This window comes from Zea mays, chromosome 9, assembly GCF_902167145.1.
Source record: "Zea mays cultivar B73 chromosome 9, Zm-B73-REFERENCE-NAM-5.0, whole genome shotgun sequence".
NCBI classification, from domain to species: Eukaryota; Viridiplantae; Streptophyta; class Magnoliopsida; order Poales; family Poaceae; genus Zea; species Zea mays.
Window position 1 is genome coordinate 46,807,652 of NC_050104.1, and position 21,813 is coordinate 46,829,464.

The window sequence follows — 21,813 nt, forward strand, 5'->3', positions numbered from 1 at the left end:
GGCGCTCCTGCTTGCGGTGCCGAGCCGAGGCGTTCGCCACTCGCCCACCGTAGATCATGAAGCAGTCGTGGACCTCGGGGAACTCCTCTTCCTTATCGCCCTCTTTCTTGTTGTCGTCTCGGCCTTTGCCATCTCCCGCCGGGGGCCCGACCTTATGGAAGTAGCGCCGGAGCATGACGCACTCCTCAAGGGTGTGCTTGACGGGACCCTGGTGGTAGGGGCACGACTCTTTGAGCATCTTGTCGAACAGGTTGGCCCCTCCGGGAGGCTTCCGAGGGTTCCTGTGTTCGACAGCAGCGACGAGATCCGCGTCAGCGGCGTCGCGCTTTGCTTGCGCCTTCTTCTTCGTGCCACGCTGGGCGAACGCCTCGGGGACGTCTTCCTGCTGCCATCCCTGAGGCTGCTTATCCTTCCGGAAGATGGCTTCGACCGCCTCCTGGACAGAGGCAAACTTGGTGGCGATGTCCATCAACTCACTCGCCTTGGTGGGGGTCTTGCGCCCTAGTTTGCTCACTAGGTCGCGGCAAGTGGTGCCGGCGAGGAACGCCCCGATGACATCCAAGTCGGTGATGTTGGGCAGCTCGGTGCGCTGCTTTGAAACCCGTCGGATGTAGTCTCGCAGGGATTCCTCCGGCTGCTGGCGGCAGCTTCGGAGATCCCATGAGTTCCCAGGGCACACGTACGTGCCCTAGAAGTTTCCAGCGAAGGCCCTGACCAGGTCGTCCCAGTTGGAGATCTGTGCGGGAGTTAGATGCTCCAGCCAGGCCCGGGCAGCGTCGGAGAGGAACAGGGGGAGGTTGCGGATGATGAGGTTGTCGTCGTTCGTCCCTCCCAGCTGGCATGCCAGCCGGTAGTCCGCAAGCCACAACTCCGGCCTTGTCTCCCCCGAGTACTTGGTGATGGTAGTCGGGGCCCGGAACCGAGGTGGGAACGGCGCCCGTCGTATGGCCCGGCTGAAGGCTTGCGGACCTGGTGGTTCGGGCGAGGGACTCTGATCCTCCTCGCTGTCGTAGCGTCCTCCGCGCCTAGGGTGGTAGCCTCGGCACACCCTCTCGCCGAGGTGGGCTCGACGGTTGCGATGGTGTGGTTCGTCGCCGAGGCGACCCGGGGCTGCAGGCGTCTCGTCCCGCGTGCGCCCAATGTGGACCGAGGCCTCCTGCATGAGTCAGGAAGTCATTGCGTGATGCTCCGGGGGCACCCTTGCCTTCGGGAGGCAGAGCTTTCGGCCCGTCGGACCGCAGCATCCTCCAGGAGATTCTTGAGTTCTCCTTGGATACGCCGCCCCTCGGTGGTGGATGGCTCCGGCATTGCTTGGAGTAGTATTGCCGCTGCAGCTAGATTCTGGCCGACCCCACTGGAGGCCGGGCGCAGCCTTGCCCTGGCGTCGTCAACGATACGGCGTTGGACGTCCCGGGCCCGATGACGCGCTTCTCCGGCGAGTGCTCGGCCTGCCCACTCTTGCTCGATGTTTTGCCGAAGCTGCACAAGTTGCCCTGCTTCCTCGTTGAGCTTGGCCTGCATCTCGCGGATTTGCTCGAGCTGTGTGTCCTGACCCCCCGCAGGGACTGGGACCGCAGCTAGCTCCCGCAGGATGTCAATGCGAGGCGCAGGCCCAGGGGGATCGTCATCCTCCGGTATACTGAGGTGGTTGCCTTCGTCGTGACCCCCTAGATCGACGTGGAAACATTCGCGACTTGGGCCACAACCCTCGTCGTCAAGGCTGTGGCCATCATCGGAGCAATCGGAGAGGCAGTAGTCACATGCGGTCATGAGGTCTCGCATGGCACTAGGATCACGGAGCCCGGAGAAATCCCAACCAGAGTCGGGCTCGTCTTCTTCCTCGGAACCCGGGGGCCCGTAGGTTGAGACGGCCGTCAGTCGGTCCCAGGTTGACCACATATGGTACCCCGGAAGGTTAGGGTATGCCTTTACGAAAGCGCTCACCAAAGCGGGGTCGCTTGGTGGATCGAAGCTGAATCTAAAAGGCACAGGGTGGAAAACGGATGGTACATCTTGGTCAATGGACGGTGGAGAAGTCGCGTCGGGGACGGACTGCATCGTTATCTCAGGTATGAGGCTAACGCCCAGCAAGTCCTTCACGAGAGTGCTGGCGTCGTCTGTCCGCTTGGGGTTGGCACGTTGCGGGGAAACGACACTCGTCGTCGTCTCAGGTACGAGGACAACGCTTGACATGTCCCCGCTGGGGTGCCGGCATCGTCGACTCGCTCGACAGCCGACGAGGCGCCGCCTCCTGCATGGCCACGGTTGCCCCATCTCCTCCTTCTGCGGCGAGGAGGGTGGCGAGGCGAACCCGGATGCCGCTCTTCCGCCATGGGGAGAAGACGTCGTCGAGTTTGCCGCCGCCGGGCGAGCTGACGACCGTCGTTGTTGCTGTCGCGCTGCGGGGGGGAGGAGTACCATGTCGTAGCTGCCGTCTAGGGACATGAACTCGAGACTCCCGAAGCAGAGCACCGTCCCGGGCTGAAGAGGTTGCTGAAGACTACCCATCTGGAACTCAACGGGAAGTTGTTCGTTAACACGCAGCAGGCCCCTACCTGGCGCGCCAACTGTCGGCGTTTCGGACCCGGGGGGTCCCTGGACCGACCAGTAAATTTGTCGTTGTGTGCCCCTGCCTAGATGGGTTGGCGCGAGATGGAACACAAGGGAGAAACGCGGCTCGTATTATCTCGCACCAGGGGGGTGTCATCGTAGTAGGGGTTACAAGCGTTCGCGAGGGGGAGAGAGAGTGAGCCTGTTCGTTAGCTCGTTCCCCCGCGTGACCCCCTTTCCGACCCTCTCGCAGGGAGGGCCTAGACCTCCCTTTAATAGATGCAAGGAGAGGGTCCAGGTGTACAATGGGGGGTGTAGCTTATGAGCTAACGTGTCTGGTAGAGAGGTGCCTGAGCCTTGTGTACATGCCAACGTGGCTGTCGGAGAGGTGCTAGAGCCCTGCGTATGCGATAACGTGGCCGTCGGAGAAGTGCCTGAGCCCTGTAGAAGCGCAGCTGACGGTGCTGCTGGGATCCTGTTGACGTTTCCTTGCTTCCGTAGGGGGCTGAGAACCACCGTCGTCATGGACGCACGCGGGGAGCCATCATTGCCTGTTACCGGGACGAGCCAGATGGGACGCCGGTCTTGTTCCCTTGTAGCCTGAGCTAGCTAGGGGTAGGGTAATGATGTATCCCCTGTGGCGCGGTCGGTCCGAGCCCAAGGTCGGGCAAGGCAGAGACTTCTCCTGAGGCCGAGGTCGGGATCGGGCGAGGACGTGATTCCTCCCGAGGCCGACGCTAAGGCCGAGTCTTGGGGTCAGGCGAGGCGGAGACCTCCTCCCGAGGCCGAGGCCCAAGGTCGGGCGAGGCGGAGCTTCCTATCGCGCCCGAGGCTGAACTTGCTGTTGTCAGCCTTGCCCGGGTGGCTGGCATAGCAGTCGGAGCGGGTTGAGCGGCGTTGTTTTCCTGTCAGATCGGTTAGTGAAAGGGCGAAGTGACTGCGGTCACTTCGACCTAGACGACTGAGGCGCGCGTGTCAGGATAAGGTGTCAGGCGATCCTCGCATTGAATGCGCCTGCGATACGGTCGGTTGGTGAGGCGATTTTAGCCAAGGCTGCTTCTCGACGAAGCCTGCCCGAGGTGGGTCTCGGGCGAGCCGAGGGTGCGCCCGCTGCCTGAGGAGACCCTCGGGCGAGGCGTGAATTCATCCGGGACTACTGTTCCCGCCCGAGGTCGGGGTCGGGCGAGGCGAGATTGCGTCCCTTGGTTGGCGAGGTCTTGACCTGAACCGTGCCCATCAGTCTCTGCAGCTTGTGCTGATGGTGGTTACCAGCCGTGTTTAGGAGTGTTGGGGGTACCCCTAATTACGGTACCCGACAATAATAAACTTTATATTTATGTTATATGCATAATTTGATGGGTCCTATTAGATGCACCTAGCTTGACCAACCATTCCTTGTTAACATTGGTAATGTTGTTAAACAAGTAGCCATGCTAGTTGCTTAAACTTAGCTTTATGTTGGTTCTCATTAAAGATTATTGATGTTCCCAAGTTTATGTTATGTTGTTGATTATAACAAGATCATACATGTTAATTGGAACATGAAGAACCACCCAAGAAAATAATACAACCATTAGTGTTGTTATGGCTCTAACTTTGGCAATTAGCTTAATGTGCTTAGTGCTTAGCAACCTTTCCTTAAAGGTGGTAAAGAGTAGCGGAAATGATGGGGGTATAGCTCGGTTCTTTTGGAGTGGTATGCTTAGCTAAGGTACCTCACCTAGAATTGTGCACTACATTGACCTGAACCTCAACAGGTTGTTTTGTATTAAGTGCATTCTGTGAAAACCTCAAAGTGTATCCTTGGACATTCATCTCGGAAGTGTTTACATGCCTTGCAAACCAAGACTAGAAGGGGAAAATGGCTTGTGGTGAAAGTGTACAACCTTTGTAGTGCAAAAATAATATACCAGTCGTGCTCACAGTTAAGAGTGACTTGGACCCTCATATGATAATTGAACTTGAAGATGGAAACTAAATTGTGCTCTTTGGTTATGAGATTTATGTTGACTTAAGATTCCTTTATGATTAATTGGGATGGTATATACTTACATCTAGTAATCAGGTGTTGCTAATAAAATTTGACCAACTAAAATGCTAACTGCATTAATCCTTAGCCTTTCCTCGTTAACCTTGCATATTCACCCACTTGTTGAGTACCAACTGTAAGTGTACTCACCATTGCTTACATTATTGATCAGAAGGTTGTGATGGAGATGAGTTTGATGTAAAGTTCGAGGAATTTTGAAGCTTGCGTTCCTCGGTCATCTTCCTGTGGGAGATCACTGTTTTTGTTGCTTTGTGATAAACTATTTTAAGTCATTTATGTCCTTTCATAGTGTAATAATGTTATTATAATCTTTACTTGTGCTTTTTCAACAATGTTTATGGTATATTACACTGATGATGCCAACATATGTGTAAAAATGGATCCAGAAACACATATGTTATGCATTCGGTTTTTGTCCTCAAAATCGGGTGTGACAGTGGCCGGTGAGCAGCGGTCGGTTCGACGCGTAGGGGCTCAATGGTCAGGTTCGGTGCCTAGGGGCTCAGCATCATCAACATTCTCTTTGGCATGTGGTACAAGAGTTGATAGAGGACAAGGCCCGATTTCCCATGAAGTACGATAACTTGATTGGGTGGAGATCTCGACGTTGATGATCCAAGGCTTCGAGCGAACGAATCCTCGCAATCACGACACCATTGATCCTTTGGTTATCACCTGTGACACACGAGTGACCTTGCCATGAAGCCTTATACCTGCAAGCGTAATCAAGAACACAATCAAGAACATGAAGAATGCAATCAAAACTGCATTGATCACAAGGTGGGGACTCACAAACCGATGAACGACGACACTGCTTGATGATATATATGATCTAAGCAAAATCCAAACCCTAATGTGCTGGCGGCTGCTGTTAAAATAGAGGTTAGGGGCGTGCATGACCCCTGGTCGCACCCATAATGGGCTACAACACGATACACGTCCCAACAGCCCAACAGACGGTGTCGCAATACCAAAACAAAATTTGAACACTGACTTGTTTCGACGATTCCCGTTGACTCCGGATGAATTTTTAGGTGCTTCCAGTTGAGGTTGAAAGAATATATCCTTATCTTTCCATCCATATAATGCCCAACCTAATCGGAGTTTGGATGCATTCTGAGCGTCTGTTTTATTGCTGGTCCTAGACTCCGAGGTGGAGACGAAGTTGAGTCGGACTTGGCTTTCTCTTGTTGTTGTGAACGTCCTAGCTTCTCCTCCTTGACATCTTGATATTTCACAAGTCCTTGATGGTCCTCTCCAAGGTTTCTAATCATAAAAAACATCCATGGCACAAAGCGTAAGCTCTAAAATACAATTGACTAGGTAAGAACGAACCGAGATTTAGATGTCGTGCACGTGATTGTGTTGTTGGCCTATACATTATTTGTATGGAAGTGATGTCCTCATCAAGAGTCGCTAGATCGGTGTCCTATACAACATGCTCGATCACATTAAGCACCTTGGCCCAAAGTCAGTGCCGCTTGAGGACCTTCTAGACATCCTACGCTGCTGCACAGAGAAGCATCTCACGCACAGCGGTTGGTTTGGATGTGTATGCCGCTAAAGACTGACACACTCAATGTTCTGTTGGACACATGCTACAAATGTGGGATCGTCAAGGAAGTAGAGGCAATGTTTGGTCGCGTGAACATAAAGTATCATGTTCTTCCGATGGTGCTGGGCGAGGGACCCAAGATGCTCGAGGAAATGAATAAGCTGAAACACACCCTAGATAGCTTCACCAACATTGTAGCCATCAAATCTTTTTACAATGTTAGATTGGTGTTAGTGGTTGCTATGAAATACAGAGACATACAATATCGTGTTGTTAGAATTTATGTTTATTATGCATCTTATGATTTAATTTTTTGGTAGATTCTACCTCTACACTTAGAACAATCGATGAAGAGTGAAGATATTGCTTCACAACGACATGTTTAGTATTCTATCTATCTTTATCTAATGTTTTGATGTAGCTTTTGAACTATGTTACTTCCAATTGTACTTTTGTCATATTAAACTTGGCCCGGGGCTTCAGAGAATCCTATATCTACCACTGATCATGAATATCTTGTTGTAAAACAAAGCCATCCACTAGCTCCTAGATTTACTGTGCTTAGAGCATCTCCCACAATTTTCAACACATTCACAATCTTGATTTTGAGCAAAATTGCAAAAACAATAACTATCTCCAACAACAACATGCATGTCTTCTTTGTTCGTAGTAAAAAATCAGACAGTCCCCATGTTCGAAGTTTTTATTGAATGGATGACCACATGTGGTTCTCTTATTTAAATGTGGATGGTTTGGGCTTGTACTGTGGACTCTTTAGGATTGTCCAGTCTGCTTACAACACTACTGTAATGGCTAGAATTTGTGAGGTGGAAAGTATATGCTTGGTGTATGAGGCTGGGCATTCTCTCTTGGCTTTTCGGATAACTTGTGAGCATATTTAATCTATTCCATATCTCTCACTCATATTACAGAGTGGTTGATTCCTAGTGAAATTGAGAGCGTCCCAATACATTGCATAAATTGTTTGAGCTTTGGGGCACTAGCGATATCATCAAGCAAGGTCATTAGCTTGTTACTCTTGGAGGTTGTCGTCTCCTAGACGGTTTGGTGGTGTAGCACCGTTGAGCTCTCCAGAAAAGATTGTGAAGAAGCACTTTGTTTAATTGTGAGAAACCTTGAGTTTGCCTCATCGGTGGGGTGAAAAGTATCCCTAGTGGAATCGAGATTTGAGGAGGTTCTTCGATCCAAGCTGACTCATAGACCAAGTGAATTTTTGGTTCAGGAGCGGTTAGAAGTTATTAAATCCACCTCAACGTGGACTAGAAGTGACCGGCAAGTTATTAACACCACGAAATATTTTGGTGTCTTATGTAGTAACTGTGGCAGCCCTCCCAAGTTATCGGGCCCACTTGCACCAATCCTTGCCTTGATGGCCTCAGATGGCTATGCACGTGTACCAGGTAACTTAACAAGGCTATCACGAGTTCAACAACTTGAACTCACCATCCCAAGGATCTCCCACCATACATGCATATTACAGTAATCACATTCGATACACACACTTCGGAGATAAAGAGCGGAAGACTTTACAAACATTCTTTACCTTTTCAAAACTCAAGTTTTACATGTTTTGAAAGAATAATATTTATTACAAGTACTGATATACTCAAAGTGCATAACTTATTACAAAAGCAGGAAGGTAGAAACCCTCCAAAGCTTATACATAAACCTAGCTAGTCCTCCTCCAGAACTAGAAACGCTCTCCAGCCTCAGGAACATCTAGAGTACTCCTCATCACCTACAACAACATGGGTTCGAAAACCCTGAGTACGGAGTGTACTTTCGCAAGTCTTACCCGACTAAGGAAAAATGACTCTTAAGGATATGCTGGTTAAGTAGGAATCAAGGAAAAGGCTTTAGCAAGAATCAACTTAGATACTTTTGCAGAAATAGCTTACTAAAGTGAGTCCTTACTTTCAATATTTTAATGCCATATTAAATATTAATAGACTCTGGTAGCATCTAGTCTAATTTCACCATCTCATCAAACAACATCATTTTTATTCATAATGTTTACATCCTGACTTAGGTTGCAGGGCAGCGATCAAGTCTCCACTCTCCGGGGATATAACGGCGATCCGAATCGATTTACTCAGCTGAGGATCTCTAACCACACGACATATGTAGCGCTTAACCCTTGCATATGTCTACCGTTCCCACGGATCCTCCACTGCATGAACAGGTCCGCGCCACCCGAGAGCGCACCACCCCTTTTAGGCGGTCCTTTGCCAGGAGGGTACGTGCCACTCTCGCCATCTCTCCACTCCCAGTGCGCGATTGTCTTTTCATGTATGGAATAGCCAGGTTCAAGCTTACCCTGTCCCATATCCAGGGCATGTGGCCAGTTAAGATAGTCCTTGATCATACAGGCCTACATACGCATCCAATCCTTAATTAACCTGGGTAGAACATCACTTGTTCCTAGCCCAAGTCCCGATTTAAGTACTTCCATCCTTAGGATTGTTTGTGTTCCTTAGGATGAAAAGAGCATTATAGGGAACTTTGCAGTAAGATCCCACCATGCTCCCAATGAAAATATTCTTGCAGGTAGAAGCCGTCTTTCCTCAGGATAACCCCTGAGCTAGGCCTCAATGCAAAAGACAACCTCTATCCACAAGATCTGAGCAGGGCTAAGCATTTTTGTATATCATATTTTGATACTTCACCAGAAGTATCTATAAAGGTATGGATATCAAGGTAGGCAATGCATCCAATAATTTCCAAGCAACTCCTATAAACTTAATGCTCATTTCACTAGACTTAAATGTATAAAAGTCTTTTTAAAAATACAAGGAAGGGGTAAATGCACCGGGGCTTGCCTTTGTTGCAGAGACGGAGGTCTAAATCCCTCTATTAAACCCCAGTTAGATGGCTCCCATCACTTGATGAGCAGGCACTGAAGCAGACTCCTCTTCAGAAACGACTTCTTGAATTTTATCATCTTCTTCTGGGAATTTCTACATGTAAAGATATGAACATAAATGCTTATGCTGATGCAACTTGAAAAGAAAATACTAAAAAGCATCACAAGACTTACACCTCGCTAAAGGTGCACACAAAAACTAACAAAACCTTAAGAGAGCTAAATACTCTAATATCACAACTCAATTCACCAACCAAACTAGAAAACCTTGCCTCCATAACCAACCAAGTACTTCATTTATGCCTTAAGCAAGGATCCAACCTGCATGAACTACAAGTTATAGTGTCCAAGAATCAGCCACAATTCATTGAACCTGCTTTCAGTTCTCTGAAAGCATCTTCCATTGCTCCATTCCTCTCCCCTCTGTTCAATGTCTTTTATCTCATAAACTCACATGACAAGAGACCCCACTTACTTAACCAAATCTATTCCCTAAGTATTGCTCTTCCACTTTGGTATAACACTCCAAGACTGAAAATACACATTGCAAATTCAGTTTTTAGGCAGCTGAATGAAATTCAGTCTCTGCAACTGAAAGTCCATTTTTGGGCAGTATTTACACCACTTTGTGTGTGGGATCAATCCCAACTCACCTAAAGGATGTTGTTCTCTAACACATGTTCTTCAAACTTGCTGTAGAAACTTTGGTTCAAAACCACCTAGAACAGGCACTACACAGCTCCAAAACTGCACTAAAATTACTGATTTCAGACTTTCAGTTCTGAATAGACTAAGTCACCAACCACCTGACAGTCAAACTTTTGGCCACTTTTACTCCCAAATTTATGTGGAACCAGGTCCATCTCACTTTAGCAAACTTGTTCACTTTACTATGGTCTACAACTTTGCTATGGAACCCTTAATCCAAAACCCCATGAATCAGTCACAATGAATTCCAAACTAGGCATCCTGCTGCAATTCAGTTCTCAGAACTGAATAAAAATTCAGTTGTGTCCATCCTGACAGACCAAATTTAACCAACCTTTTCTCCAATTTTTACACAGCAACAGACCAAACTCACATTACCAAAGTTATTCCTTAGATATAGCTCTAATACTTTGGTGTAGTACCCCTAGGTTGAAAACATTCAGAACAATTTTTATGAAGCACCAAAGTGGAGCTCAACACACTAAAACCTAGTTTCAGCCTTATGCACTAAGTCTGGGATCCAGAAACCTGACAGCCTATGTTTGAGCAAATTTCACACCTAGTTCCAGGCAACCAATAGTGGTAGAGTTCAAGCAGTAAATGGTGTGAGCTTCACTGACCTGTGAGGAACAAGGAACGGGCACAACACGGCCGAGACAATCTCCACGAACCCTGGCCATGGTGAGGTTGAAGGATTGCTGTTGTGGTCACCAGACACATGAGTTGGCTGTGATGAACAAGGGCAGATCAATCTAGTGGCTGAGGAGGGGAGCTAAAACTGTCGTGGACACAGGAACTACAACGCACACGCAACTACTTTGGCTAGAGGTTGAGGGTAGGGGAGGAGAACTTCACTAAATTCAGCCCCAAGGCACTGAATATAGGGGCAGGTGTCCCTGCACATGGCAACCATGCTGTGGGGAGTGTTTCCCAGTGCGCCAGCACAACAGGGGCTTACAAACGTGGCTCTCAAGTATCAATTTCACACTGGTTCATCTGCACAGTTGAGACACCGAACCTGGTCCAATAGCACAGGTACAACACAATTATCTAATTATGTCCAGTTCTGAAGACAGTAACAAACAGATAGGGATTTCCCTTGTGGATAGGCTCAATGGTGAAAACTGATATTTTTCTGTAGAGGGGGTGACTGAATCTCGAGCTCCATATTGTCCACCCCAAGTCTATCCCAGTTTGTGCACATAAGTGGAGGACAGCAGGGAGAGAAGATATTTGTTGCACTCACAACCGATCCATACTGCAGTCACTGCACCTGGTCTGGTTCACAGCACCAGTCAGAGACACTGAATTTGGTCCCTTCCCCAAAGCCAAAATATCCATTTTGTCTTCTACTGCAAACAAAAGAAACGCAGCTGGGAACATCACTTGTGGCTAAGCACAAAGTGGTCCAATACTTGATATTTCTGCTGGGATAAGGTTACTAGATCCTGTTTTATTTTTCTTTGTCCAGGGCAATAGATAATTGTGCACCTGTGAGCAGGCACAAATTAATCCAAAACTAGATACTTTCAGTTGGGAGTGAGGCTTCTAGATATCAGGCATCCATTCCATACACATCTCAACTTATAAACACAAACAAGGGCGAGCAGCAGGGGATGATCTTGTTCAGTTTCCAAACCAAACTCTAAACGTGACTGAAACAGCCCTACTGCACCATCTGCACCTCCCTATTGAAGCCTTGTTATTGCACAAATCACCATGGCAACAAACCCACCCCTTTCAACCAAAAGAATTCTCCAACTACAGCTCTATTAGTTTGTTGCAGCAGTCCAAGACCAAAAATGAAAGGATCAAAAGTTACAGTGCCCCAAAGTACAGCCAATGTCACTGAAAATTCAGTTTCAGAAATCTGAAACAGCATCACACCGAGTCTGACAGAGGGTTTTGTCACTCCTTTTTCTCCAAATTATACACAGTAACAAGTCAACCCTTTGCATAAAAATTGTTCCCCTTTATATGGACTTTTACTTTACTACAGAACTCTTAACCAAAATCTCCATAGATTAATTATCATAGAGCTCCAAACTGGGCAACTTGCTACCATTCAGGGTTCAGAACTGAATTAAAATTCAGTTATTAACCAACCTGACAATCCAATCTTTGAGCAACTATTTCTGCACTTTTTGTATGGGATCAGGTTCACCACTCTATAAGAAAGTTGTTCCACTTATATGGTCTTCACTTATTCTACAAACACCACAGCACAAAACCTTATAGAATAGCCACAAAAGGGCTCCAAACTTGGCACCATACAGAAATTTTCAGATTTCAGAACTGAACCAAATGCAGTTAACGTACTATCTGTCAGTCCAACCTTGAGCAAGCTTTCTCTCCAATTTTTGTGTAGGATCAAACCAAAGTTACTTAAGGAGACTTATTCACCATCATATGGTCTTTAATTTCTCTATATATTCTACAGCCCAACACCCTATGTATTAGGCACAAATGAGTTTCAAAATCAGCCAAAACACTGCAATTTCAGACTTAGTGTACTGTTCTGAATCTGAAAATGCAAAGATCTGTTAACCCCTCTTTGGACTACCTTTTCTGCTAGTAGCATATAGTTTTAGGGCTATCACACTTAATAAGGATTGTTCTCCAACAGTTACTCTAAAAGTTTTATACAGTGAGCCATAGCCAAATACTCCTGGATTCCAAACTACAAAGGTCCAAAGTTTGACCAAATTACTGAAATTCAGAATCTGAATTTCACTGAGTCTGAAATCTACAAAATCTGACAGCTTTACTTTAGACCGGTTTTATCCCAAGTTCCAAATCGTTTTAGAGCTAGATGACTTAACCAAACTTATACTCCTCATGTATCTCTATAACTTTGTTATAATGATCATCTTAAAACTGTTTATAGATCAAATGTTATGAAGGCCTAAAAATAGCTAGTTGATATTATTTTCAGCAAACTTCAAATCTGATTCAAAACTGAATTAAACTTTTTAGTCCAACTTTTCCTCTAAAACTTGGAATTCTCCATACATGAAAGTTGTTCAACTTCCCAAAATCTACAACTTTGATATATGGACCACTAGCAAATTCTCTCTAGATTTAAAACTCCACTTTTGGGCTAGTTGAGGGTTTCAAATGTGACTTCTCATCTAGTGATTTATCAACTCAATCCATACTCCTAAAAGACGAGTGACTCCTTAATCTCAAATCCAACTCTAGTATATGAAGCTCATGTTCAAAGTGTCCCTAGTTTAGGAGTTGTTTTGTTTATCCACAGTTCCAAGCAAGGTTTTCAAATCTCACTTAAGGTTTTTAAGGTTAATCCAGTTTCGCAATTAATTCTTCCACCTTTGAAAGCAAAGTTGTTCTAGGTCCTAAGTCTTACCTTTAATACATTAAATTCCAAGCCAACTTATTACTTGCTCAAGAGACGACTTCACTTCCGATCTCTTAAGCAAAGTTCTTAATCTGAGCCCTATACTCTTATACACAACACCACATTCATTGAATTTTTTTTGACCTAGTGAATGCATTCTAGGTGCATCAAGCAGTTAATGCAAGTGCAGATGATGACATGACAAGGTTTTAATTATCGTAACACCAGGGGTGTTACAGCCTTCCCCCCTAAAAAGAAATCTCGTCCCAAGATTTAAAACTCTAGGCTAGATAATGGAAAAGGAAATGTGTCACTGGCTTATTTCCCCATTACTCCTACAAAGCAGGGGTGTGCCCCTATTGGTTCAAACCAAAGACAAACTACACAAAACCTAGGACTTACAAGAACCTAGGAACTCAAGCACATGTTCTTCCAAATACTCCTTCGATTCCCATGTGGCTTCATCTTTCGTGTGTATTGGTTCCACTTTATCTCGTAAAACTCGATAACTCATCTTTGAGTGTCCTGATCCTTTTGATCTAACACCTTTATGGGATATTGCGAGGAGGTTAAACCTGGTTTATGGCTAACATCTGAAATCTCAATAACATATTTGGGGACTCGAAGACATTTCTTTAACGGAGACACGTGGAACATGTTGGGCACTATTGGAAGATCTTCTGACAATTGTTCCTTATAAGCCACAGGTTCACCAAAACCTTTGTTTCGAAGCTTGGTAGTCTTCATGAACAGGAAATGGTAGCATAGAAAGGCAAAGACAGATAGCAGGAATAGGGTGGACGAAACATGTACTAATACTGCTACATAGGGGGCTTAATTTAAAATTGTATGTCATGATGCATGCTCGACCGATTCGTCCTCACAATTCTTGCCAACATATAGTGGCGTTCATGCTCTATGGCGGTGGCATACCTACACTCCGTCATTGAATACTAGTCGCACTTTTCTAGGGTTTAGTTAGTGTACCTGCAGAAAATTGCATTATAGTTGTGGGTTAGTGGTTAGCATCCTAAACTAAGCCACCTTATAGTCCTTAACTTAACCATATACTATTTGCACTTCGACTATCAGGATTTGCTCATATTCTTAAATTTTTCCAAAATAGTTTGGACTCAAAATCCTTTTGAAATATATCAAAGGATTACTTTAATATCCATGATAATGGGGGATCGCTCCGATACCAATCTGTGGCAGCCCTCCCAAGTTATCGGGCCCACTTGCACCAATTCTTGCCTTGATGGCCTCAGATGGCTATGCACGTGTACCAGGTAACTTAACAAGGCTATCACGAGTTCAACAACTTGAACTCACCATCCCAAGGATCTCCCACCATACATGCATATTACAGTAATCACATTCGATACACACACTTCGGAGATAAAGAGCGGAAGACTTTACAAACATTCTTTACCTTTTCAAAACTCAAGTTTTACATGTTTTGAAAGAATAATATTTATTACAAGTACTGATATACTCAAAGTGCATAACTTATTACAAAAGCAGGAAGGTAGAAACCCTCCAAAGCTTACACATAAACCTAGCTAGTCCTCCTCCAGAACTAGAAACGCTCTCCAGCCTCAGGAACATCTAGAGTACTCCTCATCACCTACAACAACATGGGTTCGAAAACCCTGAGTACGGAGTGTACTTTCGCAAGTCTTACCCGACTAAGGAAAAATGACTCTCAAGGATATGCTGGTTAAGTAGGAATCAAGGAAAAGGCTTTAGCAAGAATCAACTTAGATACTTTTGCAGAAATAGCTTACTAAAGTGAGTCCTTACTTTCAATATTTTAATGCCATATTAAATATTAATAGACTCTGGTAGCATCTAGTCTAATTTCACCATCTCATCAAACAACATCATTTTTATTCATAATGTTTACATCCTGACTTAGGTTGCAAGGCAGCGATCAAGTCTCCACTCTCCGGGGATATAATGGCGATCCGAATCGATTTACTCAGCTGAGGATCTCTAACCACACGACATATGTAGCGCTTAACCCTTGCATATGTCTACCGTTCCCACGGATCCTCCACTGCATGAACAGGTCCGCGCCACCCGAGAGAGCACCACCCCTTTTAGGCGGTCCTTTGCCAGGAGGGTACGTGCCACTCTCGCCATCTCTCCACTCCCAGTGCGCGATTGTCTTTTCATGTATGGAATAGCCAGGTTCAAGCTTACCCTGTCCCATATCCAGGGCATGTGGCCAGTTAAGATAGTCCTTGATCATACAGGCCTACATACGCATCCAATCCTTAATTAACCTAGGTAGAACATCACTTGTTCCTAGCCCAAGTCTCGATTTAAGTACTTCCATCCTTAGGATTGTTTGTGTTCCTTAGGATGAAAAGAGCATTATAGGGAACTTTGCAGTAAGATCCCACCATGCTCCCAATGAAAATATTCTTGCAGGTAGAAGCCGTCTTTCCTCAGGATAACCCCTGAGCTAGGCCTCAATGCAAAAGACAACCTCTATCCACAAGATCTGAGCAGGGCTAAGCATTTTTGTATATCATATTTTGATACTTCACCAGAAGTATCTATAAAGGTATGGATATCAAGGTAGGCAATGCATCCAATAATTTCCAAGCAACTCCTATAAACTTAATGCTCATTTCACTAGACTTAAATGTATAAAAGTCTTTTTAAAAATACAAGGAAGGGGTAAATGCACCGGGGCTTGCCTTTGTTGCAGAGACGGAGGTCTAAATCCCTCTATTAAACCCCAGTTAGATGGCTCCCATCACTTGATGAGCAGGCACTGAAGCAGACTCCTCTTCAGAAACGACTTCTTGAATTTTATCATCTTCTTCTGGGAATTTCTACATGTAAAGATATGAACATAAATGCTTATGCTGATGCAACTTGAAAAGAAAATACTAAAAAGCATCACAAGACTTACACCTCGCTAAAGGTGCACACAAAAACTAACAAAACCTTAAGAGAGCTAAATACTCTAATATCACAACTCAATTCACCAACCAAACTAGAAAACCTTGCCTCCATAACCAACCAAGTACTTCATTTATGCCTTAAGCAAGGATCCAACCTGCATGAACTACAAGTTATAGTGTCCAAGAATCAGCCACAATTCATTGAACCTGCTTTCAGTTCTCTGAAAGCATCTTCCATTGCTCCATTCCTCTCCCCTCTGTTCAATGCCTTTTATCTCATAAACTCACATGACAAGAGACCCCACTTACTTAACCAAATCTATTCCCTAAGTATTGCTCTTCCACTTTGGTATAACACTCCAAGACTGAAAATACACATTGCAAATTCAGTTTTTAGGCAGCTGAATGAAATTCAGTCTCTGCAACTGAAAGTCCATTTTTGGGCAGTATTTACACCACTTTGTGTGTGGGATCAATCCCAACTCACCTAAAGGATGTTGTTCTCTAACACATGTTCTTCAAACTTGCTGTAGAAACTTTGGTTCAAAACCACCTAGAACAGGCACTACACAGCTCCAAAACTGCACTAAAATTACTGATTTCAGACTTTCAGTTCTGAATAGACTAAGTCACCAACCACCTGACAGTCAAACTTTTGGCCACTTTTACTCCCAAATTTATGTGGAACCAGGTCCATCTCACTTTAGCAAACTTGTTCACTTTACTATGGTCTACAACTTTGCTATGGAACCCTTAATCCAAAACCCCATGAATCAGTCACAATGAATTTCAAACTAGGCATCCTGCTGCAATTCAGTTCTCAGAACTGAATAAAAATTCAGTTGTGTCCATCCTGACAGACCAAATTTAACCAACCTTTTCTCCAATTTTTACACAGCAACAGACCAAACTCACATTACCAAAGTTATTCCTTAGATATAGCTCTAATACTTTGGTGTAGTACCCCTAGGTTGAAAACATTCACAACAATTTTTATGAAGCACCAAAGTGGAGCTCAACACACTAAAACCTAGTTTCAGCCTTATGCACTAAGTCTGGGATCCAGAAACCTGACAGCCTATGTTTGAGCAAATTTCACACCTAGTTCCAGGCAACCAATAGTGGTAGAGTTCAAGCAGTAAATGGTGTGATCTTCACTGACCTGTGAGGAACAAGGAACGGGCACAACACGGCCGAGACAATCTCCACGAACCCTGGCCATGGTGAGGTTGAAGGATTGCTGTTGTGGTCACCAGACACATGAGTTGGCTGTGATGAACAAGGGCAGATCGATCTAGTGGCTGAGGAGGGGAGCTAAAACTGTCGTGGACACAGGAACTACAACGCACACGCAACTACTTTGGCTAGAGGTTGAGGGTAGGGGAGGAGAACTTCACTAAATTCAGCCCCAAGGCACTGAATATAGGGGCAGGTGTCCCTGCACATGGCAACCATGCTGTGGGGAGTGTTTCCCAGTGCGCCAGCACAACAGGGGCTTACAAACGTGGCTCTCAAGTATCAATTTCACACTGGTTCATCTGCACAGTTGAGACACCGAACCTGGTCCAATAGCACAGGTACAACACAATTATCTAATTATGTCCAGTTCTGAAGACAGTAACAAACAGATAGGGATTTCCCTTGTGGATAGGCTCAATGGTGAAAACTGATATTTTTCTGTAGAGGGGGTGACTGAATCTCGAGCTCCATATTGTCCACCCCAAGTCTATCCCAGTTTGTGCACATAAGTGGAGGACAGCAGGGAGAGAAGATATTTGTTGCACTCACAACCGATCCATACTGCAGTCACTGCACCTGGTCTGGTTCACAGCACCAGTCAGAGACACTGAATTTGGTCCCTTCCCCAAAGCCAAAATATCCATTTTGTCTTCTACTGCAAACAAAAGAAACGCAGCTGGGAACATCACTTGTGGCTAAGCACAAAGTGGTCCAATACTTGATATTTCTGCTGGGATAAGGTTACTAGATCCTGTTTTATTTTTCTTTGTCCAGGGCAATAGATAATTGTGCACCTGTGAGCAGGCACAAATTAATCCAAAACTAGATACTTTCAGTTGGGAGTGAGGCTTCTAGATATCAGGCATCCATTCCATACACATCTCAACTTATAAACACAAACAAGGGCGAGCAGCAGGGGATGATCTTGTTCAGTTTCCAAACCAAACTCTAAACGTGACTGAAACAGCCCTACTGCACCATCTGCACCTCCCTATTGAAGCCTTGTTATTGCACAAATCACCATGGCAACAAACCCACCCCTTTCAACCAAAAGAATTCTCCAACTACAGCTCTATTAGTTTGTTGCAGCAGTCCAAGACCAAAAATGAAAGGATCAAAAGTTACAGTGCCCCAAAGTACAGCCAATGTCACTGAAAATTCAGTTTCAGAAATCTGAAACAGCATCACACCGAGTCTGACAGAGGGTTTTGTCACTCCTTTTTCTCCAAATTATACACAGTAACAAGTCAACCCTTTGCATAAAAATTGTTCCCCTTTATATGGACTTTTACTTTACTACAGAACTCTTAACCAAAATCTCCATAGATTAATTATCATAGAACTCCAAACTGGGCAACTTGCTACCATTCAGGGTTCAGAACTGAATTAAAATTCAGTTATTAACCAACCTGACAATCCAATCTTTGAGCAACTATTTCTGCACTTTTTGTATGGGATCAGGTTCACCACTCTATAAGAAAGTTGTTCCACTTATATGGTCTTCACTTATTCTACAAACACCACAGCACAAAACCTTATAGAATAGCCACAAAAGGGCTCCAAACTTGGCACCATACAGAAATTTTCAGATTTCAGAACTGAACCAAATGCAGTTAACGTACTATCTGTCAGTCCAACCTTGAGCAAGCTTTCTCTCCAATTTTTGTGTAGGATCAAACCAAAGTTACTTAAGGAGACTTATTCACCATCATATGGTCTTTAATTTCTCTATATATTCTACAGCCCAACACCCTATGTATTAGGCACAAATGAGTTTCAAAATCAGCCAAAACACTGCAATTTCAGACTTAGTGTACTGTTCTGAATCTGAAAATGCAAAGATCTGTTAACCCCTCTTTGGACTACCTTTTCTGCTAGTAGCATATAGTTTTAGGGCTATCACACTTAATAAGGATTGTTCTCCAACAGTTACTCTAAAAGTTTTATACAGTGAGCCATAGCCAAATACTCCTGGATTCCAAACTACAAAGGTCCAAAGTTTGACCAAATTACTGAAATTCAGAATCTGAATTTCACTGAGTCTGAAATCTACAAAATCTGACAGCTTTACTTTAGACCGGTTTTATCCCAAGTTCCAAATCGTTTTAGAGCTAGATGACTTAACCAAACTTATACTCCTCATGTATCTCTATAACTTTGTTATAATGATCATCTTAAAACTGTTTATAGATCAAATGTTATGAAGGCCTAAAAATAGCTAGTTGATATTATTTTCAGCAAACTTCAAATCTGATTCAAAACTGAATTAAACTTTTTAGTCCAACTTTTCCTCTAAAACTTGGAATTCTCCATACATGAAAGTTGTTCAACTTCCCAAAATCTACAACTTTGATATATGGACCACTAGCAAATTCTCTCTAGATTTAAAACTCCACTTTTGGGCTAGTTGAGGGTTTCAAATGTGACTTCTCATCTAGTGATTTATCAACTCAATCCATACTCCTAAAAGACGAGTGACTCCTTAATCTCAAATCCAACTCTAGTATATGAAGCTCATGTTCAAAGTGTCCCTAGTTTAGGAGTTGTTTTGTTTATCCACAGTTCCAAGCAAGGTTTTCAAATCTCACTTAAGGTTTTTAAGGTTAATCCAGTTTCGCAATTAATTCTTCCACCTTTGAAAGCAAAGTTGTTCTAGGTCCTAAGTCTTACCTTTAATACATTAAATTCCAAGCCAACTTATTACTTGCTCAAGAGACGACTTCACTTCCGATCTCTTAAGCAAAGTTCTTAATCTGAGCCCTATACTCTTATACACAACACCACATTCATTGAATTTTTTTTTGACCTAGTGAATGCATTCTAGGTGCATCAAGCAGTTAATGCAAGTGCAGATGATGACATGACAAGGTTTTAATTATCGTAACACCAGGGGTGTTACAGTAACTTTCTCATTCAATTTATGTTCTTGCTTTTACATTAAGCTTGTCAAAGTATAATGTTTGATTTTCCTCATCACCATAGATTGCAAACTCGCTGAGATGAACCTAGGCTAGATTACTTAAATGCCTTATTGTACTAATTAAATTTCCTAACTATCTTTGATTTTAGTGGAAACCTCCTTCCCTCCTCTAGCCGGTGTCCTTGATCCTACATGAGCATAGGTACGTCGCAGCCGGTGAGCATGACCTGAGACGTGAATTCATCTAGGGATACATATCATATGCACATGGATCTTTGGTGCATATGGTGCATATATTAGATCACGACTATCCATCTCAAATTCAACGACCTCTCATACTTACCCCTTCGTGCACAGAGCAAGATGGAAGTGGTGGAGGCTAATAGTGAAGGTTGTTATTATGAAAATATACAAAACAATAAGGCCCTGTTTGTTTCCTTTCATTTTGAGGAATTGGAATCTTACTATTGGAATAGGCTATTTTTTAGAATGTGTCATTCCACCACTTTCCAAAGTTATCATATAAGCCTATCTCAAATTCATGAGGTGAGAAGTGGAAATTGATTCTATAGATTTAAATGCTATTTTTCTGATGTATAACTTATAGCACATTCTTTTACTTGCTTCGTTATAACATGAATGTAGTATATAACTATCTCTCTCATATGATTTAAGATAATATACAAATATATTACATATATAAATATATGAACTTAATTAGTTTTGTCTTAATTATAATTATTAAAATGGAATTCAATTTCAACGAAATAAACGGGGTCTAAGGGACATTAGACCTATGATGGATGGTCGTGATCTAATATATGCATCAGAGAAAGAAGATGAGGCTGACGAATGAAATGTGCTTATCATTGTGAGAAGCTGACATCGTTTTTTTAAAACCACATTTGTTAAACTAAACTATTTTTTACTTTCGCATAGGCCATAATCCACGACTGTTTTTCTATGACCCATAGCTCGTGGAAGCTTTTACAAAAATCAGAGTTCAACCAAACAATACTTATACTGTTTTTAATAGTTTACTAGTCAGTTGCCTATGCTTTGCTACAGTTTTTATATATCATATAAATAGATATTAAGATATTTCTTTAAATATAATTATTATTTATTTCTAAACACTAAAGTATGTGTGGTTTGGTAGTGAGCATGGGCTCGAGTGCTCGTTTTGTACTATTTTTCCACCTAGACGGGACACGTGGGGCGGGAGAACCAGTTGGGACGTGTGGGGCGAATCCAGAATGTCAGCGCATAGAGGGTGTAGTCGTGTAGCACCAGGTGCCCACATTATGTTTTTAATAGAGTAGTATAGAAAGAGTAGAATATCTGATTTTATATGTGATGAGGTAAAGCAGACAACTAAAAATTAAGGAGGTTAAAGGAGTGTTTGGTTTCTAGAGACTAATTTTTAGCCATCTGCTTTGTTTTATTTTAGTCTCTAAATTGTCAAATAGAGAAACTAAAACTCTATTTGACAATTTAGGAACTAAATTGGAATAAAATGTAAGGACTAAAAATTAGTCATTATGAACCAAACACCCGGTAAGTAGAGTTTATTGCAAACTGATCTCACCAGTGACCAGCCACCTCCCCTCCCCTCGTAAAGTTTTTAGAAA

The 21,813-nt window shown here is 43.8% G+C and overlaps 1 pseudogene across 1 annotated transcript; it reads right to left on the reverse strand.

The window, feature by feature from the left end:
- Positions 1 to 14,519: 14,519 nt before the first annotated feature.
- Positions 14,520 to 17,489, reverse strand: LOC100275664 (uncharacterized; annotated as a pseudogene). The gene is made up of 3 exons (NR_157585.1): positions 17,186 to 17,489; positions 15,814 to 15,951; positions 14,520 to 14,732 (listed from the first exon to the last, which is right to left on the reverse strand). The product of NR_157585.1 is annotated as an uncharacterized protein (transcript).
- Between the last annotated feature and the right edge of the window lie 4,324 nt (positions 17,490 to 21,813).